At 44.8% G+C, this 12,518-nt stretch overlaps 4 non-coding genes and 1 pseudogene across 4 annotated transcripts; 2 read left to right on the plus strand and 3 right to left on the minus strand.

Moving 5' to 3' along the window:
• Positions 1–572: 572 nt before the first annotated feature.
• Trnad-guc6 (transfer RNA aspartic acid (anticodon GUC) 6) lies at positions 573–644 on the minus strand. The gene has a single exon. It is a non-coding gene; the product is annotated as a tRNA-Asp (tRNA).
• Positions 645–1,509: 865 nt separating this feature from the next.
• Positions 1,510–1,581, minus strand: Trnag-ucc4 (transfer RNA glycine (anticodon UCC) 4). The gene has a single exon. It is a non-coding gene; the product is annotated as a tRNA-Gly (tRNA).
• Positions 1,582–2,105: 524 nt separating this feature from the next.
• Positions 2,106–2,188, plus strand: Trnal-cag1 (transfer RNA leucine (anticodon CAG) 1). The gene has a single exon. It is a non-coding gene; the product is annotated as a tRNA-Leu (tRNA).
• Positions 6,325–7,462, minus strand: Hspa6l-ps1 (heat shock protein family A (Hsp70) member 6 like, pseudogene 1; annotated as a pseudogene).
• On the plus strand, positions 8,422–8,492 carry Trnag-gcc3 (transfer RNA glycine (anticodon GCC) 3). The gene has a single exon. It is a non-coding gene; the product is annotated as a tRNA-Gly (tRNA).
• The last annotated feature ends 4,026 nt before the right edge of the window (positions 8,493–12,518 follow it).

Consider the following 12,518-nt stretch of genomic DNA (forward strand, 5'->3'; position numbering starts at 1 on the left):
TGTGCAGAACTGGCTTCCCAGGACTTTGGTACTGCACAGGGTCTCAGAGATCATGGATCCAGTTTACGAATGTAGAAAACAAACTCCAGAGGAATCAAAGCAAATTCTTCCTCAGTAATTTAGAACAACCAAAAAGTAAGCAAAAGTCAAACGTCCTGAACTTCGGACCAGTGCTTCTTCCGTGCTAGGTTCAGATAGGACATTTTTGTTATTCTGTGTCCCCGCCAGCAGGGATGGCTGTCTCCCAAATCTACACACTTGCAGTGTGGCAGTGGAAAAGAATTCGGACTTGAAAACTTGGTCCAGCCACTGCTACCACCTTCCTATTGTGCAGCAAAGGAGATCATCGTGATGCCCAGTGTTTTAGGACGCATGAAAGTGTTAGAAACCTCGATAAAGGTGGGGTTAAGAACCTACGCTTACTGAATGTGCTGCTGCACTTTTTGCACTAATTTGGCTAGACAGAGAGGTTCTTGAAATATAAAACCCGAGTTTTGTTTTTAAAAGTGATTATCTCTCCTTTATAGGAAGAACAATCACATAGATGAGAATGTGAGCAAAAAGTTACGAGTCTCCCCGTCGGGGAATCGAACCCCGGTCTCCCGCGTGACAGGCGGGGATACTCACCACTATACTAACGAGGACAACCGTAACGGCTGGTCTGAAATAGCTGCTCAAGAAAGATATGTGTAAGCTATTCCTTTCCCTCACAGGTTAGCAAAATTTTTGTCTTCATCATTTAGATCGACACACTAAAGATAAAGGTAATGGAAAATTGTATCTATCTGTCAATTTTCTAACGGTTTAAGCAGTATGAAGAAACAGGTTTCTGGTTAAAATCAGTGGGTCACAAAGCAAACCAAGAAAACACGAAAGTGGAAAAGATTGAAGACAGAAGGGAGGAATCACGGGAGTGGGAAGGAAATAAAGAGTGCTCGAGGTGTACATAAACAAATCCTTTATATATAGGTGTAAAATTATCAAAGGACAAATTTAATCAATAACAAAGAGATATGATAAGTTTTATAACTCCTATTTAGCTTAATACAGCCAAAATATTACATAACATGTAATTAATATAAAAAATTATTAACTAGATTATTTATCTTAGTCTTCAAAGTCTATAATGTATTTTACATTCAAAATTTAATAGGAAGAACAAGTTGTAGATTTCATAAAAATACACATATGATTCTTTCCTGCTTAAAATTCTTCAGTAGCTGAAATAGGTAGCCATTTACATTTTTACACTTAGTTAATGACTCCATTCATATTGATTTCAATTAATTCAATAAAATAAAATTTGAAAATGCAATTTTTACACGTGCCGGTCAGTTTCAGGCGTTTAATAACTGGTGGTTATAGTATGAACGTCTTAGATACGGAGTATTGTTTGTGCATGGCTGAGATTCTGACAGAGCATCCCAAAACAGAAGAGATGAAATGAAAATACCTTTAGAATCTAATACGAGGAAAACTTCGGGTTGGTTTCGTCCAAAAAGTATAGTCTGCGTTGGCCGGGAATCGAACCCGGGTCAACTGCTTGGAAGGCAGCTATGCTCACCACTATACCACCAACGCAGCACGACACTCGTCTTCCTTTCACTTCTTTAATAGAGGAAAGAAATTTACTGTTTTGTATTTGTTTTCTGTACATCTAAAAGTGGGCCCCGTGAGAATCCGGCGTCAGCCCGGGAGGAAACATTTCCTCCGCTTTCACCCTGTTCACTCCCTGACGTTCTCAAATCCAGGATCCACAAACGCACAGCGCCTGCAGGCAGCTCCCAAAGTCCACAGGTCCCCAGTTCGGTAAGACGACTTAGGACGACCGGTGGGGAAGAGAATTGGCCGTTAATAGATCCTCTGCGGCCTGACACGGACCCTCGGAAAGGAAACCGAAAGGGTCCCAGAATAAATGAATGATGAAAAGTTTAAGGGATGCGGAAGTAAAAGATAACAAAAATTTGTCGGCTACTTTCACTTCTATTGCTTTGCAAAGCGTTCTTGGCGAATTCACTTTTCTTTTTATTTGGAGAAATCTCAGATGGTGGCGTCGTCGGTATTAAAGCCCTTATAGAGGAATATGAAAGCCATGTCTCCTGTGTGTCAGGATGGCCGAGCGGTCTAAGGCGCTGCGTTCAGGTCGCAGTCTCCCCTGGAGGCGTGGGTTCGAATCCCACTTCTGACAAATTCCTTTTCTGTTTTCCCACCATTACTGAACACTGGTATTTATGCTATCTTTTGGAAAAAAGAAATTTTTTTTTTTAAATCTCAACTCAGGATCCCTTAATTTCTTACAATTTTCCTAACAATGCTCAAGCAAGTCTAGCAAACTTTTGTAAGCATGAAGTTCTCTACCACCTTGTCTAATCCCACCATGAATTCTAATTAAGTGGATTTGCTATTTACGTGAATGTGCTATTTCCTATACCAGAACCAAGAAAGTAAACTCTTCATGACATCCTTTTTCTAGAAGAACACAAAAGAAACACTTTCTGTTTTAAGAGAAACTTGGTGGAGGGAGAAATTGTCTTTTTGACAAGAGGGAAAGCTGTTAAGTTGACCGTGACTGTGAGGATGGAAAGGGCTTTAGATCGATCGGTTAATTAAAGTTTGCCAGACTCAGCCCTATTTCCTGTCATTGACCAACCAGACTCTTGGAAAGCATTTGCTCTTTCTGAGTCTTAATATCTTCCCAGTAAAATGTATACAAGAAATGATGGAGTATCCTGCTCAATAGAAACTCAGAATTAGGGTTCTGTCTCAGGCCTGCTTCCTTACCTCTTACCGGATACCCAGGTATGTGGAGTGTGTATTAAAATTTCATTTTAATACTATCCTATCCTCTTCACAGGATGATTCTGATGTGCTCTTTCTCTGGCTTCTCCAGAGGCCACCTTTTACTCTGTGTCGTTTAAGCATTTAAAACACGCCAGGCACTACACTTAAGAAGAAAGATACAAAACCATGGTGCACTCTTAGGAGAGACAGGTAAGGGAAAAGATATGAGACGTGCCAGAAAATTCTTAAAAGGGACGTAAGGCAAGCATTCAAAGTAGCATTGCCTCTGACAGATGCACCCAGTGCTGTAATGTGATGGCTCGAGAGGACATGTGTTCTTAAATGAAAACCTCGGTGTCAGGGGTAGACTCTCTATGCGTGAGTTATTAGTCAGAGAGGTCCCAGAGGCTATTACCATCCCTCCTGGTTGCCCACCATGCTATATGGTAGGATTCCGTTGCTGAAGACACAAAGTGCTATAGCTTCAGGACATAGAAAAATCAATCTCGAAGTGACCAGAAATTTCCTCCTTGGTGGCTAGCTTTCAGATTGCTAGGAGGTGTTATTAAGGCCACAGGGACACACAGATGCACATGTGGATACAATTAAAACAGATTTTGTTTTTAAAAAATGGTGTGCCCACTGTACAATGACAGCATGACCAAAAGTGTGTGACCAATCACTTTTAGATTAGATGTGAGGACTGCTCCACAGGAAATGTTTTTTTTTTTCCAAGTATTTATTTACTTTACATACATAAGTACACTGTAGCTGTCTTCAGACTCACCAGAAGAGGGCACCAGATCCCATTACAGATGGTTGTGAGCCACCAAGTGGTTGCTGGGAATTGAACTCAGGACCACCAAAAGGGTAGTTAGTGCTCTTAACCACTGAGCCATCTCTCCAGCCCATCTATAGAAAATTTATTCATGGTACTGTAAAGCCGGTTAAAGCCCATGGACTTAGGGGTCAGAAACCTTAGGAGGACCTGTTGTTTACTAAATGGATGTGTCAAACTGCCTTCTAAATATTTATGTTTATGAACATAGATGAGAGCTATCCGCTTTGGCCAGAGAAGTTTCTTTCTGTAAAGGGCAACAGAAACCCAATGTCAATGCAGAAACCCAAAAATGATCAAAATGCTGAAAATATGGGACTGTAGAATGTTCAGGCCTAAATGGAACATCTATACCAGCCTCCCGAGATTCAGGGAGCACTGAGAAAGAGGGAGAAGACAGAATGTAAGGGCTGGAGAATAGGGAGGAGAATAGGGAGGAGTGCTGCAAAACACTGTCTTCTGAATATGACGTTGGACGTGACCTCCCAACGGTTGCCTGAACAAGATCAAGCCAACAAGATCAGTCACCATTCCAGAAGACTATACTAACCTGACTAAGGGAAAAAGGAAAAAAGAGGACATGAAGATTGGAGGAGGATGTGTGTCGAGGGCTGTTGAAGGTAGCAGGAGGGAAGTCTTTGGAAGGAATAGAATAAAGGTACAGGTTGTCCGTGCACAAAAGTTCTCAAAAGATAAATAAAAGATGTCTTGAAAAAATAAGAGGGGCTGGAGTGAACCCCCAGTGAACGTGATTGTTGAGGGAAGGGTGGTAATGGGGGGAGGGTGGGGAGGGGAACACCCATATAGAAGGGGAGGGGGAGGGGTTAGGGGGATGTTGGCCCGGAAACCGGGAAGTGGAATAACAATCGAAATGTAAATAAGAAATACTCAAGTTAATAAAGATGGAGAGAGAGAGAGAGAGAGAGAGAGAGAGAGAGAGAGAGAGAGACCATGTGGGTGGCAATAATCAAAACGTACTCTATATGAATGTGAAATTGTCCAAGAATTTTATCTATTCATTCACTCACTCATTCATTCATTCATTCATTCATTCATTCATAAACAGAATCTCACTCTATAGCTCTGGCTGGCCTAGAACTTGTTAGGTAGACTAGGCTGGCCTAGTGTGGTACACATGTATGGAGATGCTCTAATGAAGGCCGTTGCTTGCTTGCTTTTTAATTTTGTGCATGAGTTATTTTGCCTTCATGTATGCATGTGGACCATATGTGTTTGTGGTCCCTGTAGAGGCCAGAGAAAGGCCTCAGATCTCCTGGACTTGGAGTGAGAGACAGCTGTTAAAGTTGTCATGTGGGTGCTGGGATCCAAATCTGGGTCCTATGCATGAAAAGCAAGTGCTCTTAACCACTGAGCCATCTCTCCAGCCCATTACTTAATATAAAAAAAAAAACTTTTAAAAAATTACTTTTAGGGGCTGGAAAGATTGTGCAGTTAAGAGTGAATGCTCTGGTGTTGTAGAGGACCCGAGTTTGGGTCTCAGCACCCACATCAGGTGACTCACAATTCCGGGAGCCTGTAACCCCACTTCCAAGGGGATCCCATTCCTCTGGCCTCCAAGGGTACCGACACTCATATGCACATACCCCTGTCTCCTCCACACACAATTAAAAATAATACAAGTGAATCTTTGAAAAATACAAACTAGGGACTCAGTGGTTGAGAGCAAGGACTGCTCTTCCAGAGGACCCAGGTTCAGTTCCCAGCACCCACATGGCAGCCCGCAACTGTCTGTGACAATATCTGACACCCTCACACAGACACACACGCAGATAAAACACCGATGCAAAATAAAATAAATAATTAAGAAAACCGATTAATTAAAAAGAAAGATGTGTTGTATGTGGACTTGTTGGAGTAAGAACAAGATGGGGACTTTTTTAAAGTTTACCTAGATCTACAATTGTGTTACAGGTAACACAGCAACTACAAAATACAAGAGATACAGACGAAGGCAGTGTCAGGGTGCTGTGCAAATGCTCGTGACAGATAGCTTTTGCTTTTCTTTCTGAATGTGAGAAGTGGATTTGTTTGCTTGCCTGCCTGCCTGCCTGCCTGCCTGCCCGCCTGCCTGCCCGCCTGCCTGCCTGCCTGCCTGCTTGCTTGTTTGTTTGTCAAGACAGGGGCCTTCTGCATAGCCCCGATGTCCTGGAACTGGCTCTGTAAACTAGGCTGTCCTCAGTCTCAGAGATCCTCCTACCTTAGCCTCCTGAGAACATGAATTAAAGGAATCCACCATCAGCAAGAAGTGGACTTAAAAAAAAATTAAATAACACAGACGTCAATTATAAAGCATAATGAGAAAAAAGTACCCCAGCTTCCAGAGCAAGATACCCCCACTCACCTCTGAAGTTATAAGGTGGGATTACAAAAGAGTCTAGGAGGCCCATAAATCCAGCCCTTGTGACATAGATGACTCGTCATGACTGGCCAGGCCTCTCCTGACAAGCTTGTGCCCCACAACTGCTGCCTAGGAACACTGCGCCCCACCCCCACCCCCAACCACCCTCACAACCTGGGCTAAAACCTAGAGAAGATGGGGCAGGAGATTTGTGTCAGCCCGCTCCTCTGATGTTCACACTCCTGGTCTGCTAACTGGCTGTGTTCTAACCAGGCCAGGATTTCCTGACATCTTTTCCCTAAGGTGATCTCCCTGTGAGGAAAACATGGGCTTTCAAGGAGTTTTCGGCAGCCACTCGGTCCGCCTGGACCTCACCCCTGGCCTTGTACTGTTCAGCCTCTTGAATCATCCTCTCCATCCGGTCAGTGCTGAGCTGGCCTTTGTCATTGGTGATGGTATTCTTGTTGGCCTTGCCTGCACTCCAGTCAGTTTCAGCTCTGACACTGGCATCTATGTCAAAAATTACTTCCATCCGGGGGACTGCATGTGGGGCAGAGAGAATGTCACTGAGTCAAAGCTGCCCAGCAGGTTGTTGTCCTTGTCACGGCCCTCTCATGCTCATACACTTGGAACCCAGGCTGGTTGTCTGAGTATGTAGGAAAAGCTTGGGTCTGTTTGATAGGGATGGTGACATTCCAACGGATCCATGTGGCCATCATCGTCTCCAGCCACGACAGGAGGAGACCCTGCACCTCCCTTACTTGTCTTCTATCAACACAGCCACCTACACAGTCAGGGTCCATGTTCTTGTTCAGCTCCTTGCCGCTGAAGAAGTCTTAGAGATGCTTCCCCACCTTATAGATACAGGAAGAACCATCCACCAGGATAACCTCATGGATTTGAGCCTTGGCCAGTTTGACAGCACTAAGGGCCTTCTCCACAGGCTCCAGAGGGCTGCAGAAAAGGTCTGAGCACAGTTCCTCAAAGTGGGCACTAATAATGGATGTGTAGACGCCCACACCTTGGAAAAAAGAGTCAACCTCCAACGTAGACTGGGTCCTGGAGGACAGCATGTGTTTGGCTCGCTCACAGACAGTGCATAGTCTGTGAAGTGTCATCTTTTTTCTGTTCCCATCTTTCCAATGCTTACGCCGGAAATCTTTCATAAAATTGTTCAGCATCTGGTTGGATAAGCCCCCTCCACCTAGATGAGTGTCTCCAGATGTGGCCTTCACCTCGATGACGCCAGCGAGAATAGTTAGGACTGACAGACATTGAAAGTGCCTCTACTCAGATCAAAAAACAAAAGAACAAACAAACAAACAAAGCTGAACGCGTTGCTCTCTCCAGCACACCGTTAATCCAGCTCATAGGCGATGGTGGCTGTAGTAGTCTCTTTAATGATCCTAAGCACGTTGAGTTTCGTGGTTCCTCATCCTGTCCTTGGTCGCCTGGCACTGCAAGTCGCTGAAGTAGGCAGCCACCACTACCTCTCCTGCCGTACAACACTTGCGCTTTGGACTTACCGCCATCGCTCACCACCCGGAAGAACCAGTGTTCCTTCTCTGGCTGCACAGTCGCTTCTGTGAACTTGGAGCTTATCAGCCTTTTGGCGTCGAACACCGCGTGGAGCGCGTTCAGGACGTCGGTGAAGGCCATGTAACTGTCATGGTGCATTTGCCCCGGTCATTGGCAAGGGTCTCCACCCGGCCTTGCACGCCCAGGTATGAGGACTTGGTGCCCAGATCGAGGCGGAAAGCCACTTCCCTAGGGGCAGACGTGGCTTTGGCTTCTCGCTCCCACGTTGAAAGAGGATTCGGAGCTCGAGGTGGCGGGAGCTGGAGCTGCTCAGCCCTGCTGTCCTGGTTCGGGACCATAGGGATTTTTTTTATTCGATCGTGAGGGTCCCGCTTCCATCTGCCCTCGCCCACGAGAACATTCCGAGCTTTCCTCGCCCACCCGAACCCTCTTACTCTGCGCTGACTCTGGCAGAAGATTCGGACCCAGCGACCCAGAGAGGCAGAGTGCAGAGTGGCTGCGCCTGTCCCCCACTTAAACTAAGAGCTGCTGCAGAGAGTCACACAGAAAGTGCCAGCTCCTCCTGGATGATTGTATAGGAGCAGAGTGGCGACAGACTCAAGTCAAGGTATCAACACCGGGGACAAGTTCTTCCAGTTACTGTTCGGAGGGCAGTCCTGCGCACGCGCAACCCGAGGCCATGCACAGCTACCGCAGGAAGCCTGGCGCGTACTGTCAAGCAAACCATAGTTTCTAAGCTACAAGTGGAAATAGTTGGGGAGGGGGACTTGTTTTGAAAGAATGAGTCTTTGAAACACGAGGATCGGCTTTTCGAAACTGATGCAAAGAGAACAGTTACATATGGAGTATAACCAGTAACATAGATAAACTGAAATAAGACTGTTGCAACCCCAACTTCTACCAGGCATTGGTGGTTCAGTGGTAGAATTCTCGCCTGCCACGCGGGAGGCCCGGGTTCGATTCCCGGCCAATGCACGCTGTACTTTTTTTCAAATTGTGTGTCCTGTATATCTTTTTTGGGTTTTTGATTTTTGGGGTTTTTTTTGTTCTTTTTCTTTCTCCAGCCTTCCTCTGAAACTCATGGTTCTTTCGATTTTACTTTTACTCTTTTATCGGCTAACCGCTAAGAACATCAAACAATGGTGTGTAGAATTCGGGAACAATCTAGCGGACCAACCCGTAAGAAAGCGCTGCACATGAAAGATCCCGCATTTCACGCCTGTTTTTTGAGACTAATCCTATAAAGTTCCTCTCCCAAAGAAGCATCGTCCCCAGAAGGTTTTGGAAAGACTTCGTGGGGTTTTTTGTTTGTTTGTTTCTTTCTTTTTCTTTCTCCTTTTTTTTTTGTTTGTTTTTTTGTTTTTCCTGTAACCCTGTTTTTTCTTGGGTGCAAATGACCCCGTGATTCAGATATAGTATTATCTGAATTAATTACTGTAGCACCAGCCCATTATAGGTCCCATAGCAGTAGTTCTCGACCTTCCAATGCTGCGACCCTTTAATAGAGTTCCTCAGGTTCCAGAGACCCCCAACCATAAAATTATTTTCTTTGCTACTTCATAACTGTAATTTTGTTACCGTTTATTAATCGTAGCTTAAATCTCTGATATGCAGGATATCTGATATGCGACCCCTGTAAAAGGGTCCTTTGACCCCCACAAAGGGGTCAATGACCTTTGTCCTTAAGGCTGAGGTGGGTTCATAAAGCAGTGAGACTGCATTACTTCCCACTGTCTGAGGTTTTGAAAATTGAGTCTTTTTATCATGCTCCATTTTCTTTAATATAGAACATCCCATTTTGACTTCCTGATGTTGAACTTATATCAAAATCCAAAAGATTATTTTTTTAAAACTCCCCAATCCTCTTGGGATACAGGCCAGCTCTCTCTGTCTCTGTCTCTGTCTCTGTCTCTGTCTCTCTGTCTCTGTCTCTGTCTCTCTGTCTCTCTGTCTGCCCCCACATCCCCACACCCCTCCTCCCTAGGGTATGCAAATTTAGGTGTCCCCAATTAAAACAGTCTAGGGGGCTTTTCTCAGCCAGTTAAAGAATTAAAAGGCAATAAAATTCTGAAGCTCAGCAGGTGACAGTAGAGAAACCTCAAGTACCACAGGCAGGATCCCCAGTTAGGAAAGGAATTTACTGGAGGTGAGGATACGGACATATTTTCAGAGAACATAGAGAGAGAGAGCCTCTGCAAAGCACAGGTGTGTGTGTGTGTGTGTGTGTGTGTGTGTGTGTGTGTGTGTTGTGTGTGTGTGTGGTGTATGTTGGGTATGTGGGATATGTGGGGTGTGTGTGTGTGTGTTTGTATGTGTATGTCAGGTATGTGGGATGTATGTGTGTGTGGTGTGTGTGTGTGTCTCTGTGTGTGTGTGGTATGGTGTGGTGTGTGCGTGTGTGTGTGTGTGTGTGTAGTCGGATATGTGGGATGTATGTGTGGTGTGTGTGTGTGTGTGTGTGTGTGTGTGTGTGTGTGTGTATGTGTGTGTGTGTATGTCAGGTATGTGCGATATATGTTTGTGTGGTGTGGTGTGTGTGTGTGTGTGTTAGGGAGTGGGGGGAGGATGTTACAGAAGTCAGAAAGTCCAGTCTTTTCTCAAGTCTTCGGGCAGGGCTTAAGCCCCTGAAGAGTTTTTCCTTCCCTGCTTAGGGTTGGTCAGCTTGAAGAAATGGAGATGGTTGACTGACACAGAACTCACAGGACTGTGTGATGTGTCCTAAATAGGCCTTGGACTTGCTGAGCCAGTCCATCAGCAGGGGGCTGCTGAGTGAAACAAAGGCCTACATTGGGTTTGTTTGTTTGGTTTTAGTTGGTTTGGTTATTTGTTTTTAGTATAGAATAGAGTTTATTCAGGGCACGGGAGGGGAGCAGGTGACAGGGAGATAGGGGAGTAGGAGAGGAGAGAGAGCAAGAAGGCAAGAGTCAAAGCCATTGTTTTAAGCAGCCAGGCTTTTGTCTCAAGACAGGAGGGTGAGGCAGAAGCTGGCCATCTTCGAGAACTTCGCCCCCTTTATTACCGAGCCAGGGCCTGTCTGTCTGTCTACAAGGGAGTCTAACTAACTTCTGGGCTCTCAGCATATTACCAGGGAATCGGAGTTCCCTTTTGCAAGTTCTCAGTCTCGTCAATAAAAGAACCCAAAGACAAACTCATAAGGAGACACAGAACCATTTTATTAGAATGTGAGAGGAAATCACAGAGTGGGCCAAGTGCAAATCCCAGAAGCTGCCAGGAGGGAGAAGAGAAAGGCATGCCTTTTGAGGTCAGCAACAGAAGTCTGCAAGCAGGAGAGGGGGGGGGGGTGCTCAAGAAAATAGTAAGAAACAACACAAGCATCAAGGGCAAGCACACTTGGGACTCTGGTCAACATCTAAAGAGAAGATAGAAAGGGGGATAGGGCCTGGCATGGTGGTGCAGCCTTTAATCCCAGCACTTGAGAGACGGAGGCAGGTGGATCTCTGTGAGTTACTAGGCCAGCCTGGTCTACATAGTGAATTCTAGGACAGTCAGGGCTATGTAGAGAGACCCCACCTCAAAACAAAACAAAAGAAAGGAGGAGGAAGAGGAAAAATATTGCTTTTGAAATTGAACGCCTTTTTTTTTTTTTTAACCTGGAGGAAATTACTTTCCCTTAATGGGCTTCACCCGAGCTCTAATGCCTCCATCTCTTCATGGGGTAAACCAGGGGTGAAGTCCAAAATTGATTAGGAGAGGGGTCCATTCCCCATGGCCTCCAGTTCTGTTAATGCCTGGCTAGCTGCCTAATGCAGTCATTACTGGCTGTGCCTCCAGCAGCAGCTGAAACTTCTAATTTGCAAAAACAGATGCTAGAACCCCTGCTCCATAATCAGCTGTTTTCTTCCTAGAAAGATAATAACCCAATGGGGTATCTTAAAGTCCTCCACCACTGTGAACTGAAGGGACACCTATGATCCAACATTAAGTACAAAATATAGCCATGTTTTGTTTTGTTTTTCTGGAGCTGGGGACCGAACCCAGGGCCTTGCGCTTGCTAGGCAAGTGCTCTACCACTGAGCTAAATCCCCAACCTCTATACCCATGTTTTTTTATAGCATGACTCCAAACTATAAAAGTCTGTCACACCAACTAGCCATATGTTCTTGATCAAGTGATTTCATCTGAGGCACATTTGTCTTAAAATGAGATTGGCCCACCCTTTTTTGTTCGATTGCTTGTTTGTTTGGTGTGTGGGGGGGGTGCTCTTTGGCTTGGTTTGCTTTTTGGTTTTCTTTGTTTTTGTTTTGTTTTTCAAGATAGGGTTTCTCTGTGTAGCCCTGACATTCACTATATAGACCAGGCTGGCCTTGAACTCTCAGAGATTCACCTGCCTCTGCCTTCTGAGTGCTGGAATTAAAGGCTTGGGCCACTGGTACTGAACTGGACCACCTTTAATAAAGACTTTGCATCCTAATAATCTCTGATTTCAAACATTAAAGAATGCACTTAATGCACACATGTTTATTAAGTGTTTCGTCACATGTCATAATACTGAAAGGGTCTTAGTATGTGGTGACAAACAAAACAGGCCCTCCTGTGGCTCATAACCTAATGGATGGGGGAGGGGAGTCATACACTAAACAAGCAAGCATACAGTACATTGACAATTAAAAACAAAAGAGGGGGGGTGGGATAGAGGGTTTCAGAAGGGGAAAACAGGAAATGGGATAACATTTAAAAATGTAAATAGAAAATGCAATTAAAAATCATAAAAAAGGGGGCTGGGGATTTAGCTCAGTGGTAGAGCGCTTACCTAGCAAGCCCAAGGCCCTGGGTTCGGTCCCCAGCTCCGAAAAAAAAAAAATCATAAAAAAGGGGTTGGGGATTTAGCCCAGTGGTAGAGCGCTTGCCTAGCAAGCACAAGGCCCTGGGTTCTGTCCCCAGCTCCAAAAAAAAAGAAAAAAAAATCATAAAAAAAGAGAAACACAAATTAGGGGAATGTAGGTTTACATTTTTCAAAACCTACTTTAATAAGGGTTCTTA

The sequence above is a fragment of the Rattus norvegicus genome, chromosome 13 (assembly GCF_021556685.1).
Source record: "Rattus norvegicus strain SHRSP/BbbUtx chromosome 13, alternate assembly SHRSP_T2T, whole genome shotgun sequence".
Lineage (NCBI taxonomy): Eukaryota > Metazoa > Chordata > Mammalia > Rodentia > Muridae > Rattus > Rattus norvegicus.